At 43.8% G+C, this 25,086-nt stretch overlaps 7 non-coding genes across 7 annotated transcripts; all 7 read right to left on the bottom strand.

Annotated features, from left to right (window-relative positions):
• Positions 1 to 443: 443 nt before the first annotated feature.
• On the bottom strand, positions 444 to 516 carry TRNAF-GAA (transfer RNA phenylalanine (anticodon GAA)). Its single transcript has one exon. It is a non-coding gene; the product is annotated as a tRNA-Phe (tRNA).
• Positions 517 to 14,948: 14,432 nt separating this feature from the next.
• On the bottom strand, positions 14,949 to 15,021 carry TRNAF-GAA (transfer RNA phenylalanine (anticodon GAA)). Its single transcript has one exon. It is a non-coding gene; the product is annotated as a tRNA-Phe (tRNA).
• A 1,216-nt stretch (positions 15,022 to 16,237) lies between these two features.
• TRNAF-GAA (transfer RNA phenylalanine (anticodon GAA)) lies at positions 16,238 to 16,310 on the bottom strand. Its single transcript has one exon. It is a non-coding gene; the product is annotated as a tRNA-Phe (tRNA).
• A 1,217-nt stretch (positions 16,311 to 17,527) lies between these two features.
• Positions 17,528 to 17,600, bottom strand: TRNAF-GAA (transfer RNA phenylalanine (anticodon GAA)). The gene has a single exon. It is a non-coding gene; the product is annotated as a tRNA-Phe (tRNA).
• Positions 17,601 to 18,816: 1,216 nt separating this feature from the next.
• On the bottom strand, positions 18,817 to 18,889 carry TRNAF-GAA (transfer RNA phenylalanine (anticodon GAA)). Its single transcript has one exon. It is a non-coding gene; the product is annotated as a tRNA-Phe (tRNA).
• A 3,472-nt stretch (positions 18,890 to 22,361) lies between these two features.
• Positions 22,362 to 22,434, bottom strand: TRNAF-GAA (transfer RNA phenylalanine (anticodon GAA)). Its single transcript has one exon. It is a non-coding gene; the product is annotated as a tRNA-Phe (tRNA).
• Positions 22,435 to 23,328: 894 nt separating this feature from the next.
• On the bottom strand, positions 23,329 to 23,401 carry TRNAF-GAA (transfer RNA phenylalanine (anticodon GAA)). Its single transcript has one exon. It is a non-coding gene; the product is annotated as a tRNA-Phe (tRNA).
• Between the last annotated feature and the right edge of the window lie 1,685 nt (positions 23,402 to 25,086).

Genomic DNA, 25,086 nt, shown 5'->3' on the forward strand with positions numbered 1-25,086 from the left:
GATTCAATCTGATTCAGCATTTCTTTATCAAGCATGTATGTTCACCTGCATAACTGTTTAACTCGTTAGAATTCTTGCAAAATACTTGTATACCGACAGATTCAACAAATCGTGCTTTGGACGACGAAACCCGGGATCGAGCCAAGGACCTTATATGTTCAGATTAACGCTCTCCCAACTGAGCTATTTCAGCAGACGGGAGAAGAGTGACAGCGGGATCTAGCAGTTCTTGCGCTTCGGTAAAACTGCTTTATTAGAGCTGTTGCACATTACTACATGTCTTTCACGCTGTTCCGTTTCTTTTGCAACGCCTAAAGTTGCGATGCAATCTGAATCAGCATTTCTTTTTCAAGCACGTGTGTTCACCTGCGTAACCGCTTCACTCGTTAGAATTATTGCGAAATACTTGTATACCGAAAGATTTAATAAAAAAGTGCTTTGGACGCTGAAACCCGGGATCGAGCCAAGGACCTTTAGATGTTCAGTTAAACGCTCTCCCAACTGAGCTATTTCAGCAGACGGGAGAAGAGTGACAGCGGGATCTAGCAGTTCTTGCGCTTCGGTAAAACTGCTTTATAAGAGCTGTTGCATATTAATACGTGTCTTTCACGCTGTTCCGGTTTTTTTGCAACGCCTACTGCCGCGATTCAATCTGATTCAGCATTTCTTTATCAAGCATGTATGTTCACCTGCGCAACTGTTTAACTCGTTAGAATTCTTGCAAAATACTTGTATACCGACAGATTCAACAAATCGTGCTTTGGACGACGAAACCCGGGATCGAGCCAAGGACCTTATATGTTCAGATTAACGCTCTCCCAACTGAGCTATTTCACCAGACGGGAGAAGAGTGACAGCGGGATCTAGCAGTTCTTGCGCTTCGGTAAAACTGCTTTATTAGAGCTGTTGCACATTACTACATGTCTTTCACGCTGTTCCGGTTCTTTTGCAATGCCTACTCCCGCGATGCAATCTGGATCAGCATTTCTTTATCAAGCATGTGTGTTCACCTGCGTAACCGTTTCACTCGTTAGAAGTATTGCAAAATACTTGTATACCGAGAGATTTAACAAAAAATTGCTCTGGACGCCGAAACCGGAGATCGAGCCAAGGACCTTTAGATTTTCAGTCTAACGCTCTCCCAACTGCGCTATTTCGGCAGACGGGAGAAGAGTGACAGCGGAATTTAAGAGTTCTTGCATTTCGGTAAAACCGCTTTATTAGAGCTGTTGCACATTATTACGTGTATTTCACGCTTTTCTGGTTCTTTTGCAATGCCTACTCCCGCGATGCAACCTGAGTCAGCATTTCTTTATCAAGCATGTGTGTTCACCTGCGTAACCGTTTCACTCGTTAGAATTATTGCAAAATACTTGTATACCGACAGATTTAAGAAATCGTGCTTTGGACGACGAAACCCGGGATCGAGCCAAGGACCTTTATATGTTCAGATTAACGCTCTCCCAACTGAGCTATTTCAGGAGACGGGCCAAGAGTGACAGCGGGATCTAGCAGTTCTTGCGCTTCGGTAAAACTGCTTTATTAGAGCTGTTGCAGATTACTACATGTCTTTCACGCTGTTCCGGTTCTTTTGCAACGCCTACTGTCGCGATGCAATCTGAGTCAGCATTTCTTTATCAAGCAGGTGTGTTCACCTGCGTAACCGTTTCACTCGTTAGAATTATTGCGAAATACTTGTATACCGAGAGATTTAAAAAAAAGTGCTTTGGACGCTGAAACCCGGGATCGAGCCAAGGACCTTTAGATGTTCAGTTTGACGCTCTCCTACTGAGCTATTTCAGCAGAGGGGAGAAGAGTGACAGCGGCATCTAGCAGTTCTTGCGCTTCGGTAAAACTGCTTTATTAGAGCTGTTGCACATTACTACATGTCTTTCACGCTGTTCCGGTTTTTTTGCAATGCCTACTCCCGCGATGCAATCTGAATCAGCATTTCTTTATCAAGCATGTGTGTTCACCTGCGTAACCGTTTCACTCGTTAGAAGTATTGCAAAATACTTGTATACCGAGAGATTTACCAAAAATTGCTTTGGACGCTGAAACCCGGGATCGAGCCAAGGACCTTTATATGTTCGGTTTAACGCTCTCCCAACTGAGCTATTTCAGCAGACGGGAGAAGAGTGACAGCGGGATCTAGCAGTTCTTGCGCTTTGGTAAAACTGCTTTATTAGAGCTGTTGCATCTTAATACGTGTCTTTCACGCTGTTCCGGTTTTTTTGCAACGCCTACTGCCGCGATTCAATCTGATTCAGCATCTCTTTATCAAGCATGTGTGTTCACCTGCGTAACTGTTTAACTCGTTAGAATTCTTGCAAAATACTTGTACACCGACAGATTTAACAAATCGTGCTTTGGACGACGATACCCGGGATCGAGCCAAGGACCTTATATGTTCAGATTAACGCTCTCCCAACTGAGCTATTTCAGCAGACGGGAGAAGAGTGAAGCGGGATCTAGCAGTTTTTGCGCTTCGGTAAAACTGCTTTATTAGATCTGTTGCACATTACTACATGTCTTTCACGCTGTTCCGGGTCTTTTGCAACGCCTACTGTCGCGATGCAATCTGAATCAGCATTCCTTTATCAAGCAGGTGTGTTCACCTGCATAATCGTTTCACTCGTTAGAATTCTTGCAAAATACTTGTATACCGAGAGATTTAACAAAAAATTGCGTTGGACGCTGAAACCCGGGATCTAGCCAAGGACCTTTAGATGTTCAGTTTAACGCTCTCCCAACTGAGCTATATCAGCAGACGGGAGAAGAGTGACAGCGGGATCCAGCAGTTCTTGCGCTTCGGTAAAACTGCTTTATTAGAGCTGTTGCATCTTAATACGTGTCTTTCACGCTGTTTCGGTTTTTTTGCAACGCCTACTGCCGCGATTCAATCTGATTCAGCATTTCTTTATCAAGCATGTGTGTTCACCTGCGTAACTGTTTACCTCGTTAGAATTCTTGCAAAATACTTGTATACCGACAGATTTAACAAATCGTGCTTTGGACGACGATACCCGGGATCGAGGCAAGGACCTTATATGTTCAGATTAACGCTCTCCCAACTGAGCTATTTCAGCAGACGGGAGAAGAGTGACAGCGGGATTTAAGAGTTCTTGCGTTTCGGTAAAACCGCTTTATTAGAGCTGTTGCACATTATTACGTGTATTTCACGCTGTTCTGGTTCTTTTGCAATGCCTACTCCCGCGATGCAATCTGAATCAGCATTTCTTTATGAAGCATGTGTGTTCACCTGCGTAACCATTTCACTCGTTAGAATTATTGCAAAATACTTGTATACCGAGAGATTTAACAAAAAATTGCGTTGGACGCTGAAACCCGGGATCTAGCCAAGGACCTTTAGATTTTCAGTCTAACGCTCTCCCAACTGCGCTATTTCGGCAGACGGGAGAAGAGTGACAGCGGAATTTAAGAGTTCTTGCGTTTCGGTAAAACCGCTTTATTAGAGCTGTTGCACATTATTACGTGTATTTCACGCTTTTCTGGTTCTTATGCAATGCCTACTCCCGCGATGCAACCTGAGTCAGCATTTCTTTATCAAGCATGTGTGTTCACCTGCGTAACCGTTTCACTCGTTAGAAGTATTGAAAAATACTTGTGTATCAAAAGATTTACAAAAAAATGCTCTGGACGCCGAAACCCGGGATCGAGCCAAGGACCTTCAGATTTTCAGTCTAACTCTCTCTGAACTGAGCTATTTCGGCATACGGGAGAAGAGTGAAAGCGGCATTTAACAGTTCTTGCGTTTCGGTAAAATTGCTTTATTAGGGCTGTTGCACATTACTACATGTCTTTCACGCTGTTCTGGTTCTTTTTCAATGCCTACTTCCGCGATGCAATCTGAATCAGCATTCCTTTATCAAGCATGTGTGTTCACCTGCGTAACCATTTCACTCGTTAGAATTATTGCAAAATACTTGTATACCGACAGATGTAACAAAAATGTGCTTTGGACGCTGAAACCTGGGATCGAGCCAAGGACCTTTATATGTTCAGATTAACACTCTCCCAACTGAGCTATTTCAGCAGACGGGAAAAGAGTGACAGCGGCATCTAGCAGTTCTTGCGCTTCGGTAAAACTGCTTTATTAGAGCTGTTGCAGATTACTACATGTCTTTCACGCTGTTCCGGTTCTTTTGCAACGCCTACTGTCGCGATGCAATCTGAATCAGCATTTCTTTATCAAGCAGGTGTGTTCACCTGCGTAACCGTTTCACTCGTTAGAATTATTGCGAAATACTTGTATACCGAGAGATTTAAAAAAAAAGTGCTTTGGACGCTGAAACCCGGGATCGAGCCAAGGACCTTTAGATGTTCAGTTTAACGCTCTCCTACTGAGATATTTCAGCAGAGGGGAGAAGAGTGACAGCGGGATCTAGCAGTTCTTGCGCTTCGGTAAAACTGCTTTATTAGATCTGTTGCACATTACTACATGTCTTTCACGCTGTTCCGGGTCTTTTGCAACGCCTACTGTCGCGATGCAATCTGAATCAGCATTCCTTTATCAAGCAGGTGTGTTCACCTGCGTAATCGTTTCACTCGTTAGAATTCTTGACAAATACTTGTATACCGACAGATGTAACAAAATGGGGCTTTGGACGCTGAAACCCGAGATCGAGCCAAGGACCTTTATATGTTCAGATTAACGCTCTCCCAACTGAGCTATTTCAGCAGACGGGAGAAGAGTGACAGCGGCATCTAGCAGTTCTTGCGCATCGGTAAAACTGCTTTATTAGAGCTGTTGCACATTACTACATGTCTTTCACGCTGTTCCGGTTTTTTTGCAATGCCTACTCCCGCGATGCAATCTGAATCAGCATTTCTTTATCAAGCATGTGTGTTCACCTGCGTAATCGTTTCACTCGTTAGAAGTATTGCAAAATACTTGTATACCGAGAGATTTAACAAAAAATTGCTTTGGACGCTGAAACCCGGGATTGAGCCAAGGACCTTTATATGTTCGGTTTAACGCTCTCCCAACTTAGCTATTTCAGCAGATGGGAGAAGAGTGACAGCGAGATCTAGCAGTTCTTGCGCTTCGGTAAAACTGCTTTATTAGAGCTGTTGCATCTTAATACGTGTCTTTCACGCTGTTCTGGTTTTTTTGCAACGCCTACTGCCGCGATTCAATCTGATTCAGCATTTCTTTATCAAGCATGTGTGTTCACCTGCGTAACTGTTTAACTCGTTAAAATTCTTGCAAAATACTTGTATACCGACAGATTTAACAAATCGTGCTTTGGACGACGATACCCGGGATCGAGCCAAGGACCTTATATGTTCAGATTAACGCTCTCCCAACTGAGCTATTTCAGCAGACGGGAGAAGAGTGACAGCGGGATATAGCAGTTTTTGCGCTTCGGTAAAACTGCTTTATTAGAGCTGTTGCACATTACTACATGTCTTTCACGCTGTTCCGGTTCTTTTGCAACGCCTACTGTTGCGATGCAATCTGAATCAGCATTTCTTTTTCAAGCACGTGTGTTCACCTGCGTAACCGTTTCACTCGTTAGAATTATTGCGAAATACTTGTATACCGAAAGATTTAACAAAAAAGTGCTTTGGACGCTGAAACCCGAGATCGAGCCAAGGACCTTTAGATGTTCAGTTCAACGCTCTCCCAACTGCGCTGTTTCGGCAGACGGGAGAAGAGTGACAGCAGGATTTAAGAGTTCTTGCGTTCCGGTAAAACCGCTTTATTAGAGCTGTCGCACATTAATACGTGTATTTCACGCTGTTCCGGTTCTGTTGCAATGCCTACTCCCGCGATGCAATCTGAATCTGCATTTCTTTATCAAGCATGTGTGTTCACCTGCGTAACCGTTTCACTCCTCAGAATTGATGCAAAATACTTGTATACCGACAGATTTACCAAAAAATTGCTTTGGACGCAGAAACCCGGGATCGAGCCAAGGAACTTTAGATGTTCAGTTTAACGCTCTCCGAACTGCGCTATTTCGGCAGACGGGAGAAGAGTGACAGCGGGATTTAAGAGTTCTTGCGTTTCGGTAAAACCGCTTTATTAGAGCTGTTGCACATTATTACGTGTATTTCACGCTGTTCTGGTTCTTTTGCAATGCCTACTCCCGCGATGCAATCTGAATCAGCATTTCTTTATCAAGCATGTGCGTTCATCTGCGTAACCGTTTCACTCGTTAGAAGTATTGCAAAATACTTGTATACCGAGAGATTTAACAAAAAATTGCTCTGGACGCCGAAACCGGGGATCGAGCCAAGGACCTTTAGATTTTCACTCTAACGCTCTCCCAACTGCGCTATTTCGGCAGACGGGAGAAGAGTGACAGCGGAATTTAAGAGTTCTTGCGTTTCGGTAAAACCGCTTTATTAGAGCTGTTGCACATTATTACGTATATGTCACGCTGTTCTGGTTCTTTTGCAATGCCTACTCCCGCGATGCAATCTGAGTCAGCATTTCTTTATCAAGCATGTGTGTTCACCTTTGTAACCGTTTCGCTCGTTAGAAGTATTGAAAAATATTTGTGTATCAAAAGATTTAACAAAAAAATGCTCTGGACGCCGGAACCCGGGATCGAGCCAAGGACCTTCAGATTTTCAGTCTAACTCTCTCTGAACTGAGCTATTTCGGCATACGGGAGAAGAGTGAAAGCGGCATTTAACAGTTCTTGCGTTTCGGTAAAACTGCTTTATTAGGGCTGTTGCACATTACTACATGTCTTTCACGCTGTTCTGGTTCTTTTGCAATGCCTACTTCCACGATGCAATCTGAATCAGCATTTCTTTATCAAGCATGTGTGTTCACCTGCGTAACCGTTTCACTCGTTAGAATTATTGCAAAATACTTGTATACCGACAGATTTAACAAATCGTGCTTTGGACGACGAAACCCGGGATCGAGCCAAGGACCTTTATATGTTCAGATTAACGCTCTCCCAACTGAGCTATTTCAGGAGACGGGACAAGAGTGACAGCGGGATCTAGCAGTTCTTGCGCTTCGGTAAAACTGCTTTATTAGAGCTGTTGCAGATTACTACATGTCTTTCACGCTGTTTCGGTTCTTTTGCAACGCCTACTGTCGCGATGCAATCTGAATCAGCATTTTTTTATCAAGCAGGTGTGTTCACCTGCGTAACTGTTTCACTCGTTAGAATTATTGCGAAATACTTGTATACCGAGAGATTTAAAAAAAAGTGCTTTGGACGCTGAAACCCGGGATCGAGCCAAGGACCTTTAGATGTTCAGTTTAACGCTCTCCTACAGAGCTATTTCAGCAGATGGGAGAAGAATGACAGCGGGATCTAGCAGTTCTTGCGCTTCGGTAAAACTGCTTTATTAGATCTGTTGCACGTTACTACATGTCTTTCACGCTGTTCCGGTTCTTTTGCAACGCCTACTGCCGCGATGCAATCTGAATCAGCATTCCTTTATCAAGCAGGTGTGTTCACCTGCGTAATCGTTTCACTCGTTAGAATTCTTGCCAAATACTTGTATACTGACAGATGTAACAAAAAAGTGCTTTGGACACTGAAACCCGGGATCGAGCCAAGGACCTTTATATGTTCAGATTAACACTCTCCCAACTGAGCTATTTCGGCAGACGGGAGAAGAGTGACAGCGGAATTTAAGAGTTCTTGCGTTTCGGTAAAACCGCTTTATTAGAGCTGTTGCACATTATTACGTGTATTTCACGCTTTTGTGGTTCTTTTGCAATGCCTACTCCCGCGATGCAACCTGAGTCAGCATTTCTTTATCAAGCATGTGTGTTCACCTGCGTAACCGTTTCACTCGTTAGAAGTATTGAAAAATACTTGTGTATCAAAAGATTTACAAAAAAATGCTCTGGACGCCGAAACCCGGGATTGAGCCAAGGACCTTCAGATTTTCAGTCTAACTCTCTCTGAACTGAGCTATTTCGGCATACGGGAGAAGAGCGAAAGTGGCATTTAACAGTTCTTGCGTTTCGGTAAAATTGCTTTATTAGGGCTGTTGCACATTACTACATGTCTTTCACGCTGTTCTGGTTCTTTTTCAATGCCTACTTCCGCGATGCAATCTGAATCAGCATTCCTTTATCAAGCATGTGTGTTCACCTGCGTAACCATTTCACTCGTTAGAATTATTGCAAAATACTTGTATACCGACAGATGTAACAAAAATGTGCTTTGGACGCTGAAACCTGGGATCGAGCCAAGGACCTTTATATGTTCAGATTAACGCTCTCCCAACTGAGCTATTTCAGCAGACGGGAGAAGAGTGACAGCGGCATCTAGCAGTTCTTGCGCTTCGGTAAAACTGCTTTATTAGAGCTGTTGCAGATTACTACATGTCTTTCACGCTGTTCCGGTTCTTTTGCAACGCCTACTGTCGCGATGCAATCTGAATCAGCATTTCTTTATCAAGCAGGTGTGTTCATCTGCGTAACCGTTTCACTCGTTAGAATTATTGCGAAATACTTGTATACCGAGAGATTTAAAAAAAAAGTGCTTTGGACGCTGAAACCCGAGATCGAGCCAAGGACCTTTATATGTTCAGATTAACGCTCTCCCAACTGAGCTATTTCAGCAGACGGGAGAAGAGTGACAGCGGCATCTAGCAGTTCTTGCGCATCATTAAAACTGCTTTATTAGAGCTGTTGCACATTACTACATGTCTTTCACGCTGTTCCGGTTTTTTTGCAATGCCTACTCCCGCGATGCAATCTGAATCAGCATTTCTTTATCAAGCATGTGTGTTCACCTGCGTAACCGTTTCACTCGTTAGAAGTATTGCAAAATACTTGTATACCGAGAGATTTAACAAAAAATTGCTTTGGACGCTGAAACCCGGGATCGAGCCAAGGACCTTTATATGTTCGGTTTAACGCTCTCCCAACTGAGCTATTTCAGCAGATGGGAGAAGAGTGACAGCGAGATCTAGCAGTTCTTGCGCTTCGGTAAAACTGCTTTATTGGAGCTGTTGCATCTTAATACGTGTCTTTCACGCTGTTCCGGTTTTTTTGCAACGCCTACTGCCGCGATTCAATCTGATTCAGCATTTCTTTATCAAGCATGTGTGTTCACCTGCGTAACTGTTTAACTCGTTAAAATTCTTGCAAAATACTTGTATACCGACAGATTTAACAAATCGTGCTTTGGACGACGATACCCGGGATCGAGCCAAGGACCTTATATGTTCAGATTAACGCTCTCCCAACTGAGCTATTTCAGCAGACGGGAGAAGAGTGACAGCGGGATATAGCAGTTTTTGCGCTTCGGTAAAACTGCTTTATTAGAGCTGTTGCACATTACTACATGTCTTTCACGCTGTTCCGGTTCTTTTGCAACGCCTACTGTTGCGATGCAATCTGAATCAGCATTTCTTTTTCAAGCACGTGTGTTCACCTGCGTAACCGTTTCACTCGTTAGAATTATTGCGAAATACTTGTATACCGAAAGATTTAACAAAAAAGTGCTTTGGACGCTGAAACCCGAGATCGAGCCAAGGACCTTTAGATGTTCAGTTCAACGCTCTCCCAACTGCGCTGTTTCGGCAGACGGGAGAAGAGTGACAGCAGGATTTAAGAGTTCTTGCGTTCCGGTAAAACCGCTTTATTAGAGCTGTCGCACATTAATACGTGTATTTCACGCTGTTCCGGTTCTTTTGCAATGCCTACTCCCGCGATGCAATCTGAATCAGCATTTCTTTATCAAGCATGTGTGTTCACCTGCGTAACCGTTTCACTCCTCAGAATTGATGCAAAATACTTGTATACCGACAGATTTACCAAAACATTGCTTTGGACGCAGAAACCCGGGATCGAGCCAAGGACCTTTAGATGTTCAGTTTAACGCTCTCCGAACTGCGCTATTTCGGCAGACGGGAGAAGAGTGACAGCGGGATTTAAGATTTCTTGCGTTTCGGTAAAACCGCTTTATTAGAGCTGTTGCACATTATTACGTGTATTTCACGCTGTTCTGGTTCTTTTGCAATGCCTACTCCCGCGATGCAATCTGAATCAGCATTTCTTTATCAAGCATGTGTGTTCATCTGCGTAACCGTTTCACTCGTTAGAAGTATTGCAAAATACTTGTATACCGAGAGATTTAACAAAAAATTGCTCTGGACGCCGAAACCGGGGATCGAGCCAAGGACCTTTAGATTTTCACTCTAACGCTCTCCCAACTGCGCTATTTCGGCAGACGGGAGAAGAGTGACAGCGGAATTTAAGAGTTCTTGCGTTTCGGTAAAACCGCTTTATTAGAGCTGTTGCACATTATTACGTATATGTCACGCTGTTCTGGTTCTTTTGCAATGCCTACCCCCGCGATGCAATCTGAGTCAGCATTTCTTTATCAAGCATGTGTGTTCACCTTTGTAACCGTTTCGCTCGTTAGAAGTATTGAAAAATACTTGTGTATCAAAAGATTTAACAAAAAAATGCTCTGGACGCCAGAAACCGGGATCGAGCCAAGGACCTTCAGATTTTCAGTCTAACTCTCTCTGAACTGAGCTATTTCGGCATACGGGAGAAGAGTGAAAGCGGCATTTAACAGTTCTTGCGTTTCGGTAAAACTGCTTTATTAGGGCTGTTGCACATTACTACATGTCTTTCACGCTGTTCTGGTTCTTTTGCAATGCCTACTTCCACGATGCAATCTGAATCAGCATTTCTTTATCAAGCATGTGTGTTCACCTGCGTAACCGTTTCACTCGTTAGAATTATTGCAAAATACTTGTATACCGACAGATTTAACAAATCGTGCTTTGGACGACGAAACCCGGGATCGAGCCAAGGACCTTTATATCTTCAGATTAACGCTCTCCCAACTGAGCTATTTCAGGAGACGGGACAAGAGTGACAGCGGGATCTAGCAGTTCTTGCGCTTCGGTAAAACTGCTTTATTAGAGCTGTTGCAGATTACTACATGTCTTTCACGCTGTTTCGGTTCTTTTGCAACGCCTACTGTCGCGATGCAATCTGAATCAGCATTTTTTTATCAAGCAGGTGTGTTCACCTGCGTAACCGTTTCACTCGTTAGAATTATTGCGAAATACTTGTATACCGAGAGATTTAAAAAAAGTGCTTTGGACGCTGAAACCCGGGATCGAGCCAAGGACCTTTAGATGTTCAGTTTAACGCTCTCCTACTGAGCTATTTCAGCAGATGGGAGAAGAATGACAGCGGGATCTAGCAGTTCTTGCGCTTCGGTAAAACTGCTTTATTAGATCTGTTGCACGTTACTACATGTCTTTCACGCTGTTCCGGTTCTTTTGCAACGCCTACTGCCGCGATGCAATCTGAATCAGCATTCCTTTATCAAGCAGGTGTGTTCACCTGCGTAATCGTTTCACTCGTTAGAATTCTTGCCAAATACTTGTATACTGACAGATGTAACAAAAAAGTGCTTTGGACACTGAAACCCGGGATCGAGCCAAGGACCTTTATATGTTCAGATTAACACTCTCCCAACTGAGCTATTTCGGCAGACGGGAGAAGAGTGACAGCGGAATTTAAGAGTTCTTGCGTTTCGGTAAAACCGCTTTATTAGAGCTGTTGCACATTATTACGCGTATTTCACGCTTTTCTGGTTCTTTTGCAATGCCTACTCCCGCGATGCAACCTGAGTCAGCATTTCTTTATCAAGCATGTGTGTTCACCTGCGTAACCGTTTCACTCGTTAGAAGTATTGAAAAATACTTGTGTATCAAAAGATTTACAAAAAAATGCTCTGGACGCCGAAACCCGGGATTGAGCCAAGGACCTTCAGATTTTCACTCTAACTCTCTCTGAACTGAGCTATTTCGGCATACGGGAGAAGAGCGAAAGTGGCATTTAACAGTTCTTGCGTTTCGGTAAAATTGCTTTATTAGGGCTGTTGCACATTACTACATGTCTTTCACGCTGTTCTGGTTCTTTTTCAATGCCTACTTCCGCGATGCAATCTGAATCAGCATTCCTTTATCAAGCATGTGTGTTCACCTGCGTAACCATTTCACTCGTTAGAATTATTGCAAAATACTTGTATACCGACAGATGTAACAAAAATGTGCTTTGGACGCTGAAACCTGGGATCGAGCCAAGGACCTTTATATGTTCAGATTAACGCTCTCCCAACTGAGCTATTTCAGCAGACGGGAGAAGAGTGACAGCGGCATCTAGCAGTTCTTGCGCTTCGGTAAAACTGCTTTATTAGAGCTGTTGCAGATTACTACATGTCTTTCACGCTGTTCCGGTTCTTTTGCAACGCCTACTGTCGCGATGCAATCTGAATCAGCATTTTTTATCAAGCAGGTGTGTTCACCTGCGTAACCGTTTCACTCGTTAGAATTATTGCGAAATACTTGTATACCGAGAGATTTAAAAAAAAAGTGCTTTGGACGCTGAAACCCGAGATCGAGCCAAGGACCTTTATATGTTCAGATTAACGCTCTCCCAACTGAGCTATTTCAGCAGACGGGAGAAGAGTGACAGCGGCATCTAGCAGTTCTTGCGCATCGGTAAAACTGCTTTATTAGAGCTGTTGCACATTACTACATGTCTTTCACGCTGTTCCGGTTTTTTTGCAATGCCTACTCCCGCGATGCAATCTGAATCAGCATTTCTTTATCAAGCATGTGTGTTCACCTGCGTAACCGTTTCACTCGTTAGAAGTATTGCAAAATACTTGTATACCGAGAGATTTAACAAAAAATTGCTTTGGACGCTGAAACCCGGGATCGAGCCAAGGACCTTTATATGATCGGTTTAACGCTCTCCCAACTGAGCTATTTCAGCAGATGGGAGAAGAGTGACAGCGAGATCTAGCAGTTCTTGCGCTTCGGTAAAACTGCTTTATTAGAGCTGTTGCATCTTAATACGTGTCTTTCACGCTGTTCCGGTTTTTTTGCAACGCCTACTGCCGCGATTCAATCTGATTCAGCATTTCTTTATCAAGCATGTGTGTTCACCTGCGTAACTGTTTAACTCGTTAAAATTCTTGCAAAATACTTGTATACCGACAGATTTAACAAATCGTGCTTTGGACGACGATACCCGGGATCGAGCCAAGGACCTTATATGTTCAGATTAACGCTCTCCCAACTGAGCTATTTCAGCAGACGGGAGAAGAGTGACAGCGGGATATAGCAGTTTTATCGCTTCGGTAAAACTGCTTTATTAGAGCTGTTGCACATTACTACATGTCTTTCACGCTGTTCCGGTTCTTTTGCAACGCCTACTGTTGCGATGCAATCTGAATCAGCATTTCTTTTTCAAGCACGTGTGTTCACCTGCGTAACCGTTTCACTCGTTAGAATTATTGCGAAATACTTGTATACCGAAAGATTTAACAAAAAAGTGCTTTGGACGCTGAAACCCGAGATCGAGCCAAGGACCTTTAGATGTTCAGTTCAACGCTCTCCCAACTGCGCTGTTTCGGCAGACGGGAGAAGAGTGACAGCAGGATTTAAGAGTTCTTGCGTTCCGGTAAAACCGCTTTATTAGAGCTGTCGCACATTAATACGTGTATTTCACGCTGTTCCGGTTCTTTTGCAATGCCTACTCCCGCGATGCAATCTGAATCAGCATTTCTTTATCAAGCATGTGTGTTCACCTGCGTAACCGTTTCACTCCTCAGAATTGATGCAAAATACTTGTATACCGACAGATTTACCAAAAAATTGCTTTGGACGCAGAAACCCGGGATCGAGCCAAGGACCTTTAGATGTTCAGTTTAACGCTCTCCGAACTGCGCTATTTCGGCAGACGGGAGAAGAGTGACAGCGGGATTTAAGAGTTCTTGCGTTTCGGTAAAACCGCTTTATTAGAGCTGTTGCACATTATTACGTGTATTTCACGCTGTTCTGGTTCTTTTGCAATGCCTACTCCCGCGATGCAATCTGAATCAGCATTTCTTTATCAAGCATGTGTGTTCATCTGCGTAACCGTTTCACTCGTTAGAAGTATTGCAAAATACTTGTATACCGAGAGATTTAACAAAAAATTGCTCTGGACGCCGAAACCGGGGATCGAGCCAAGGACCTTTAGATTTTCACTCTAACGCTCTCCCAACTGCGCTATTTCGGCAGACGGGAGAAGAGTGACAGCGGAATTTAAGAGTTCTTGCGTTTCGGTAAAACCGCTTTATTAGAGCTGTTGCACATTATTACGTGTATTTCACGCTGTTCTGGTTCTTTTGCAATGCCTACTCCCGCGATGCAATCTGAATCAGCATTTCTTTATCAAGCATGTGTGTTCATCTGCGTAACCGTTTCACTCGTTAGAAGTATTGCAAAATACTTGTATACCGACAGATTTAACAAATCGTGCTTTGGACGACGAAACCCGGGATCGAGCCAAGGACCTTTATATGTTCAGATTAACGCTCTCCCAACTGAGCTATTTCAGGAGACGGGAGAAGAATGACAGCGGGATCTAGCAGTTCTTGCGCTTCGGTAAAACTGCTTTATTAGATCTGTTGCACGTTACTACATGTCTTTCACGCTGTTCCGGTTCTTTTGCAACGCCTACTGCCGCGATGCAATCTGAATCAGCATTCCTTTATCAAGCAGGTGTGTTCACCTGCGTAATCGTTTCACTCGTTAGAATTCTTGCCAAATACTTGTATACCGACAGATGTAACAAAAAAGTGCTTTGGTCACTGAAACCCGGGATCGAGCCAAGGACCTTTATATGTACAGATTAACACTCTCCCAACTGAGCTATTTCAGCAGACGGGAGAAGAGTGACAGCGGGATCTAGCAGTTCTTGCGCTTCGGTAAAACTGCTTTATTAGAGCTGTTGCACATAACTACATGTCTTTCACGCTGTTCCGGTTTTTTTGCAATGCCTACTCCCGCGATGCAATGTGAATCAGCATTTCTTTATCAAGCATGTGTGTTCACCTGCGTAACCGTTTCACTCGTTAAAAGTATTGCAAAATACTTGTATACCGAGAGATTTAACAAAAAATTGCTTTGGACGCTGAAACCCGGGATCGAGCCAAGGACCTTTAGATGTTCAGTTTAACGCTCTCCCAACTGAGCTATTTCAGCAGACGGGAGAAGAGTGACAGCGGGATCTAGCAGTTCTTGCGCTTCGGTAAAACTGCTTTATTAGAGCTGTTGCACATTACTACATGTCTTTCACGCTGTTCCGGTTCTTTTGCAACGCCTACTGTCGCGATGCAATCTGAATCAGAATTCCTTTATCAAGCAGGTGTATTCACCTGCGTAACCGTTTCACTCGTTAGAATTCTTGCAAAATACTTGTATACCGACAGATTTAACAAAAAAGTGCTTTGGACGCTGAAACCCGGGATCGAGCCAAGGACCTTTATAAGTTCAGATGAACGCTCTCCCAACTGAGCTATTTCAGCAGACGGAAGAAGAGTGACAGCGGGATCTAGCAGTTCTTGCGCTTCGGTAAAACTTCTTTATTAGAGCTGTTGCACATTACTACATGTCTTTCACGCTGTTCCGGATTTTTGCAACGCCTACTGTCGCGATGCAATATGAATCAGCATTCCTTTATCAAGCAGGTGTATTCACCTGCGTAACCGTTTCACTCGTTAGAATTCTTGCAAAATACTTGTATACCGACAGATTTAACAAAAAAGTGCTTTGGACGCTGAAACCCGGGATCGAGCCAAGGACCTTTATAAGTTCAGATTAACGCTCTCCCAACTGAGCTATTTCAGCAGACGGAAGAAGAGTGACAGCGGGATATAGCAGTTCTTGCGCTTCGGTAAAACTGCTTTATTAGAGCTGTTGCATCTTAATACGTGTCTTTCACGCTGTTTCGGTTTTTTCGCAACGCCTACTGCCGCGATTCAATCTGATTCAGCATTTCTTTATCAAGCATGTGTGTTCACCTGCGTAACTGTTTAACTCGTTAGAATTCTTGCAAAATACTTGTATACCGACAGATTTAACAAATCGTGCTTTGGACGACGATACCCTGGATCGAGCCAAGGACCTTATATGTTCAGATTAACGCTCTCCCAACTGAGCAATTTCAGCAGACGGGAGAAGAGTGACAGCGGGATTTAAAAGTTCTTGCGTTTCGGTAAAACCGCTTTATTAGAGCTGTTGCACAATATTACGTGTATTTCACGCTGTTCTGGTTCTTTTGCAATGCCTACTCCCGCGATGCAATCTGAATCAGCATTTCTTTATCTAGCATGTGTGTTCACCTGCGTAACCGTTTCACTCGTTAGAAGTATTGCAAAATACTTGTATACCGAGAGATTTAACAAAAAATTGCTCTGGACGCCGAAACCGGGGATCGAGCCAAGGACCTTTAGATTTTCAGTCTAACGCTCTCCCAACTGCGCTATTTCGGCAGACGGGAGAAGAGTGACAGCGGAATTTAAGAGTTCTTGCGTTTCGGTAAAACCGCTTTATTAGAGCTGTTGCACATTACTACATGTCTTTCACGCTGTTCTGGTTCTTTTTCAATGCCTACTTCCGCGATGCAATCTGAATCAGCATTCCTTTATCAAGCATGTGTGTTCACCTGCGTAACCATTTCACTCGTTAGAATTATTGCAAAATACTTGTATACCGACAGATTTAACAAATCGTGCTTTGGACGACGAAACCCGGGATCAAGCCAAGGACCTTTATATGTTCAGATTAACGCTCTCCCAACTGAGCTATTTCAGGAGACGGGCCAAGAGTGACAGCGTGATCTAGCAGTTCTTGCGCTTCGGTAAAACTGCTTTATTAGAGCTGTTGCAGATTACTACATGTCTTTCACGCTGTTCCGGTTCTTTTGCAACGCCTACTGTCGCGATGCAATCTGAATCAGCATTTCTTTATCGAGCAGGTGTGTTCACCTGCGTAACCGTTTCACTCGTTAGAATTATTGCGAAATACTTGTATACCGAGAGATTTAAAAAAAAAGTTCTTTGGACGCTGAAACCCGGGATCGAGCCAAGGACTTTTAGATGTTCAGTTTAACGCTCTCCTACTGAGCTATTTCAGCAGAGGGGAGAAGAGTGACAGCGGGATCTAGCAGTTCTTGCGCTTCGGTAAAACTGCTTTATTAGATCTGTTGCACATTACTACATGTCTTTCACGCTGTTCCGGGTCTTTTGCAACGCCTACTGTCGCGATGCAATCTGAATCAGCATTCCTTTATCAAGCAGGTGTGTTCACCTGCGTAATCGTTTCACTCGTTAGAATTCTTGCCAAATACTTGTATACCGACAGATGTAACAAAAATGTGCTTTGGACGCTGAAACCCGGGATCGAGCCAAGGACCTTTATATGTTCAGATTAACGCTCTCCCAACTGAGCTATTTCAGCAGACGGGAGAAGAGTGACAGCGGCATCTAGCAGTTCTTGCGCATCGGTAAAACTGCTTCATTAGAGCTGTTGCACATTACTACATGTCTTTCACGCTGTTCCGGTTTTTTTGCAATGCCTACTCCCGCGATGCAATGTGAATCAGCATTTCTTTATCAAGCATGTGTGTTCACCTGCGTAACCGTTTCACTCGTTAAAAGTATTGCAATATACTTGTATACCGAGAGATTTAACAAAAAATTGCTTTGGACGCTGAAACCCGGGATCGAGCCAAGGACCTTTAGATGTTCAGTTTAACGCTCTCCCAACTGAGCTATTTCAGCAGACGGGAGAAGAGTGACAGCGGAATCTAGCAGTTCTTGCGCTTCGGTAAAACTGCTTTATTAGAGCTGTTGCACATTACTACATGTCTTTCACGCTGTTCCGGTTCTTTTGCAACGCCTACTGTCGCGATGCAATCTGAATCAGAATTCCTTTATCAAGCAGGTGTATTCACCTGCGTAACCGTTTCACTCGTTAGAATTCTTGCAAAATACTTGTATACCGACAGATTTAACAAAAAAGTGCTTTGGACGCTGAAACCCGGGATCGAGCCAAGGACCTTTATAAGTTCAGATGAACGCTCTCCCAACTGAGCTATTTCAGCAGACGGAAGAAGAGTGACAGCGGGATCTAGCAGTTCTTGCGCTTCGGTAAAACTTCTTTATTAGAGCTGTTGCACATTACTACATGTCTTTCACGCTGTTCCGGATTTTTGCAACGCCTACTGTCGCGATGCAATATGAATCAGCATTCCTTTATCAAGCAGGTGTATTCACCTGCGTAACCGTTTCACTCGTTAGAATTCTTGCAAAATACTTGTATACCGACAGATTTAACAAAAAAGTGCTTTGGACGCTGAAACCCGGGATCGAGCCAAGGACCTTTATAAGTTCAGATTAACGCTCTCCCAACTGAGCTATTTCAGCAGACGGAAGAAGAGTGACAGCGGGATATAGCAGTTCTTGCGCTTCGGTAAAACTGCTTTATTAGAGCTGTTGCATCTTAATACGTGTCTTTCACGCTGTTTCGGTTTTTTCGCAACGCCTACTGCCGCGATTCAATCTGATTCAGCATTTCTTTATCAAGCATGTGTGTTCACCTGCGTAACTGTTTAACTCGTTAGAATTCTTGCAAAATACTTGTATACCGACAGATTTAACAAATCGTGCTTTGGACGACGATACCCTGGATCGAGCCAAGGACCTTATATGTTCAGATTAACGCTCTCCCAACTGAGCTATTTCAGCAGACGGGAGAAGAGTGACAGCGGAATTTAAAAGTTCTTGCGTTTCGGTAAAACCGCTTTATTAGAGCTGTTGCACAATATTACGTGTATTTCACGCTGTTCTGGTTCTTTTGCAATGCCTACTCCCGCGATGCAATCTGAATCAGCATTTCTTTATCTAGCATGTGTGTTCACCTGCGTAACCGTTTCACTCGTTAGAAGTATTGCAAAATACTTGTATACCGAGAGATTTAACAAAAAATTGCTCTGGACGCCGAAACCGGGGATCGAGCCAAGGACCTTTAGATTTTCAGTCTAACGCTCTCCCAACTGCGCTATTTCGGCAGACGGGAGAAGAGTGACAGCGGAATTTAAGAGTTCTTGCGTTTCGGTAAAACCGCTTTATTAGAGCTGTTGCACATTACTACATGTCTTTCACGCTGTTCTGGTTCTTTTTCAATGCCTACTTCCGCGATGCAATCTGAATCAGCATTCCTTTATCAAGCATGTGTGTTCACCTGCGTAACCATTTCACTCGTTAGAATTATTGCAAAATACTTGTATACCGACAGATTTAACAAATCGTGCTTTGGACGACGAAACCCGGGATCAAGCCAAGGACCTTTATATGTTCAGATTAACGCTCTCCCAACTGAGCTATTTCAGGAGACGGGCCAAGAGTGACAGCGGGATCTAGCAGTTCTTGCGCTTCGGTAAAACTGCTTTATTAGAGCTGTTGCAGATTACTACATGTCTTTCACGCTGTTCCGGTTCTTTTGCAACGCCTACTGTCGCGATGCAATCTGAATCAGCATTTCTTTATCAAGCAGGTGTGTTCACCTGCGTAACCGTTTCACTCGTTAGAATTATTGCGAAATACTTGTATACCGAGAGATTTAAAAAAAAAGTTCTTTGGACGCTGAAACCCGGGATCGAGCCAAGGACTTTTAGATGTTCAGTTTAACGCTCTCCTACTGAGCTATTTCAGCAGAGGGGAGAAGAGTGACAGCGGGATCTAGCAGTTCTTGCGCTTCGGTAAAACTGCTTTATTAGATCTGTTGCACATTACTACATGTCTTTCACGCTGTTCCGGGTCTTTTGCAACGCCTACTGTCGCGATGCAATCTGAATCAGCATTCCTTTATCAAGCAGGTGTGTTCACCTGCGTAATCGTTTCACTCGTTAGAATTCTTGCCAAATACTTGTATACCGACAGATGTAACAAAAATGTGCTTTGGACGCTGAAACCCGGGATCGAGCCAAGGACCTTTATATGTTCAGATTAACGCTCTCCCAACTGAGCTATTTCAGCAGACGGGAGAAGAGTGACAGCGGCATCTAGCAGTTCTTGCGCATCGGTAAAACTGCTTCATTAGAGCTGTTGCACATTACTACATGTCTTTCACGCTGTTCCGGTTTTTTTGCAATGCCTACTCCCGCGATGCAATCTGAATCAGCATTTCTTTATCAAGCATGTGTGTTCACCTGCGTAACCGTTTCACTCGTTAGAAGTATTGCAAAATACTTGTATACCGAGAGATTTAACAAAAAATTGCTTTGGACGCTGAAACCCGGGATCGAGCCAAGGACCTTTATATGTTCGGTTTAACGCTCTCCCAACTGAGCTATTTCAGCAGACGGGAGAAGAGTGACAGCGGGATCTAGCAGTTCTTGCGCTTCGGTAAAACTGCTTTATTAGAGCTGTTGCATCTTAATACGTGTCTTTCACGCTGTTCCGGTTTTTTTGCAACGCCTACTGCCGCGATTCAATCTGATTCAGCATTTCTTTATCAAGCATTTGTGTTCACCTGCGTAACAGTTTAACTCGTTAGAATGCTTGCAAAATACTTGTATACCGACAGATTTAACAAATCGTGCTTTGGACGACGATACCCGGGATCGAGCCAAGGACCTTATATGTTCAGATTAACGCTCTCCCAACTGAGCTATTTCAGCAGACGGGAGAAGAGTGACAGCAGGATTTAGCAGTTTTTGCGCTTCGGTAAAACTGCTTTATTAGAGCTGTTGCACATTACTACATGTCTTTCACGCGTTTCCGGTTCTTTTGCAACGCCTACTGTTGCGATGCAATCTGAATCAGCATTTTTTTTTCAAGCACGTGTGTTCACCTGCGTAACCGTTTCACTCGTTAGAATTATTGCGAAATACTTGTATACCGAAAGATTTAACAAAAAAGTGCTTTGGACGCTGAAACCCGGGATCGAGCCAAGGACCTTTAGATGTTCAGTTTAACGCTCTCCCAACTGCGCTGTTTCGGCAGACGGGAGAAGAGTGACAGCAGGATTTAAGAGTTCTTGCGTTCCGGTAAAACCGCTTTATTAGAGCTGTCGCACATTAATACGTGTATTTCACGCTGTTCCGGTTCTTTTGCAATGCCTACTCCCGCGATGCAATCTGAATCAGCATTTCTTTATCAAGCATGTGTGTTCACCTGCGTAACCGTTTCACTCCTCAGAATATGCAAAATACATGTATACCGACAGATTTACCAAAAAATTGCTTTGGACGCAGAAACCCGGGATCGAGCCAAGGACCTTTAGATGTTCAGTTTAACGCTCTCCCAACTGCGCTATTTCGGCAGACGGGAGAAGAGTGACAGCGGGATTTAAGAGTTCTTGCGTTTCGGTAAAACCGCTTTATTAGAGCTGTTGCACATTATTACGTGTATTTCACGCTGTTCTGGTTCTTTTTCAATGCCTACTTCCGCGATGCAATCTGAATCAGCATTCCTTTATCAAGCATGTGTGTTCACCTGCGTAACCATTTCACTCATTAGAATTATTGCAAAATACTTGTATACCGACAGATTTAACAAATCGTGCTTTGGACGACGAAACCCGGGATCGAGCCAAGGACCTTTATATGTTCAGATTAACGCTCTCCCAACTGAGCTATTTCAGGAGACGGGCCAAGAGTGACAGCGGGATCTAGCAGTTCTTGCGCTTCGGTAAAACTGCTTTATTAGAGCTGTTGCAGATTACTACATGTCTTTCACGCTGTTCCGGTTCTTTTGCAACGCCTACTGTCGCGATGCAATCTGAATCAGCATTTCTTTATCAAGCAGGTGTGTTCACCTGCGTAACCGTTTCACTCGTTAGAATTATTGCGAAATACTTGTATACCGAGAGATTTAAAAAAAAAAGTGCTTTGGACGCTGAAACCCGGGATCGAGCCAAGGACTTTTAGATGTTCAGTTTAACGCTCTCCTACTGAGCTATTTCAGCAGACGGGAGAAGAGTGACAGCGGGATCTAGCAGTTCTTGCGCTTCGGTAAAACTGCTTTATTAGATCTGTTGCACATTACTACATGTCTTTCACGCTGTTCCGGGTCTTTTGCAACGCCTACTGTCGCGATGCAATCTGAATCAGCATTCCTTTATCAAGCAGGTGTGTTCACCTGCGTAATCGTTTCACTCGTTAGAATTCTTGCCAAATACTTGTATAGCGACAGATGTAACAAAATTGTGCTTTGGACGCTGAAACCCGGGATCGAGCCAAGGACCTTTATATGTTCAGATTACGCTCTCCCAACTGAGCTATTTCAGCAGACGGGAGAAGAGTGACAGCGGCATCTAGCAGTTCTTGCGCATCGGTAAAACTGCTTCATTAGAGCTGTTGCACATTACTACATGTCTTTCACGCTGTTCCGGTTTTTTTGCAATGCCTTCTCCCGCGATGCAATCTGAATCAGCATTTCTTTATCAAGCATGTGTGTTCACCTGCGTAACCGTTTCACTCGTTAGAAGTATTGCAAAATACTTGTATACCGAGAGATTTAACAAAAAATTGCTTTGGACGCTGAAACCCGGGATCGAGCCAAGGACCTTTAAATGTTCGGTTTAACGCTCTCCCAACTGAGCTATTTCAGCAGACGGGAGAAGAGTGACAGCGGGATCTAGCAGTTCTTGCGCTTCGGTAAAACTGCTTTATTAGAGCTGTTGCATCTTAATACGTGTCTTTCACGCTGTTCCGGTTTTTTTGCAACCCCTACTGCCGCGATTGAATCTGATTCAGCATTTCTTTATCAAGCATGTGTGTTCACCTGCGTAACAGTTTAACTCGTTAGAATGCTTGCAAAATACTTGTATACCGACAGATTTAACAAATCGTGCTTTGGACGACGATACCCGGGATCGAGCCAAGGACCTTATATGTTCAGATTAACGCTCTCCCAACTGAGCTATTTCAGCAGACGGGAGAAGAGTGACAGCGGGATTTAGCAGTTTTTGCGCTTCGGTAAAACTGCTTTATTAGAGCTGTTGCACATTACTACATGTCTTTCACGCGTTTCCGGTTCTTTTGCAACGCCTACTGTTGCGATGCAATCTGAATCAGCATTTCTTTTTCAAGCACGTGTGTTCACCTGCGTAACCGTTTCACTCGTTAGAATTATTGCGAAATACTTGTATACCGAAAGATTTAACAAAAAAGTGCTTTGGACGCTGAAACCCGGGATCGAGCCAAGGACCTTTAGATGTTCAGTTTAACGCTCTCCCAACTGCGCTGTTTCGGCAGACGGGAGAAGAGTGACAGCAGGATTTAAGAGTTCTTGCGTTCCGGTAAAACCGCTTTATTAGAGCTGTCGCACATTAATACGTGTATTTCACGCTGTTCCGGTTCTTTTGCAATGCCTACTCGCGCGGTGCAACCTGAATCAGCATTTCTTTATCAAGCATGTGTGTTCACCTGCGTAACCGTTTCACTCGTTAGAAGTATTGCAAAATACTTGTATACCGAGAGATTTAAGAAAAAATTGCTCTGGACGCCGAAACCGGGGATCGAGCCAAGGACCTTTAGATTTTCAGTCTAACGCTCTCCCAACTGCGCTATTTCGGCAGACGGGAGAAGAGTGACAGCGGGATCTAGCAGTTCTTGCGCTTCGGTAACACTGCTTTATTAGATCTGTTGTACATTACTACATGTCTTTCACGCTGTTCCGGGTCTTTTTCAACGCCTACTGTCGCGATGCAATCTGAATCAGCATTCCTTTATCAAGCAGGTGTGTTCACCTGCGTAATCGTTTCACTCGTTAGAATTCTTGCCAAATACTTGTATACCGACAGATGTAACAAAAAAGTGCTTTGGACGCTGAAACCCAGGATCGAGCCAAGGACCTTTATATGTTCAGATTAACGCTCTCCCAACTGAGCTATTTCAGCAGACGGGAGAAGAGTGACAGCGGGATCTAGCAGTTCTTGCGCATCGGTAAAACTGCTTTATTAGAGCTGTTGCACATTACTACATGTCTTTCACGCTGTTCCGGTTTTTTTGCAATGCCTACTCCCGCGATGCAATCTGAATCAGCATTTCTTTATCAAGCATGTGTGTTCACCTGCGTAACCGTTTCACTCGTTAGAAGTATTGCAAAATACTTGTATACCGAGAGATTTAACAAAAAATTGCTTTGGACGCTGAAACCCGGGATCGAGCCAAGGACCTTTAGATGTTCAGTTTAACGCTCTCCCAACTGCGCTGTTTCGGCAGACGGGAGAAGAGTGACAGCAGGATTTAAGAGTTCTTGCGTTCCGGTAAAACCGCTTTATTAGAGCTGTTGCATCTTAATACGTGTCTTTCACGCTGTTCCGGTTTTTTTGCAACGCCTACTGCCGCGATTCAATCTGATTCAGCATTTCTTTATCAAGCATTTGTGTTCACCTGCGTAACAGTTTAACTCGTTAGAATGCTTGCAAAATACTTGTATACCGACAGATTTAACAAATCGTGCTTTGGACGACGATACCCGGGATCGAGCCAAGGACCTTATATGTTCAGATTAACGCTCTCCCAACTGAGCTATTTCAGCAGACGGGAGAAGAGTGACAGCAGGATTTAGCAGTTTTTGCGCTTCGGTAAAACTGCTTTATTAGAGCTGTTGCACATTACTACATGTCTTTCACGCGTTTCCGGTTCTTTTGCAACGCCTACTGTTGCGATGCAATCTGAATCAGCATTTTTTTTTCAAGCACGTGTGTTCACCTGCGTAACCGTTTCACTCGTTAGAATTATTGCGAAATACTTGTATACCGAAAGATTTAACAAATAAGTGCTTTGGACGCTGAAACCCGGGATCGAGCCAAGGACCTTTAGATGTTCAGTTTAACGCTCTCCCAACTGCGCTGTTTCGGCAGACGGGAGAAGAGTGACAGCAGGATTTAAGAGTTCTTGCGTTCCGGTAAAACCGCTTTATTAGAGCTGTCGCACATTATTACGTGTATTTCACGCTGTTCCGGTTCTTTTGCAATGCCTACTCCCGCGATGCAATCTGAATCAGCATTTCTTTATCAAGCATGTGTGTTCACCTGCGTAACCGTTTCACTCCTCAGAATATGCAAAATACTTGTATACCGACAGATTTACCAAAAAATTGCTTTGGACGCAGAAACCCGGGATCGAGCCAAGGACCTTTAGATGTTCAGTTTAACGCTCTCCCAACTGCGCTATTTCGGCAGACGGGAGAAGAGTGACAGCGGGATTTAAGAGTTCTTGCGTTTCGGTAAAACCGCTTTATTAGAGCTGTTGCA

The sequence above is a fragment of the Rhipicephalus microplus genome, chromosome X (assembly GCF_043290135.1).
Source record: "Rhipicephalus microplus isolate Deutch F79 chromosome X, USDA_Rmic, whole genome shotgun sequence".
NCBI lineage: Eukaryota > Metazoa > Arthropoda > Arachnida > Ixodida > Ixodidae > Rhipicephalus > Rhipicephalus microplus.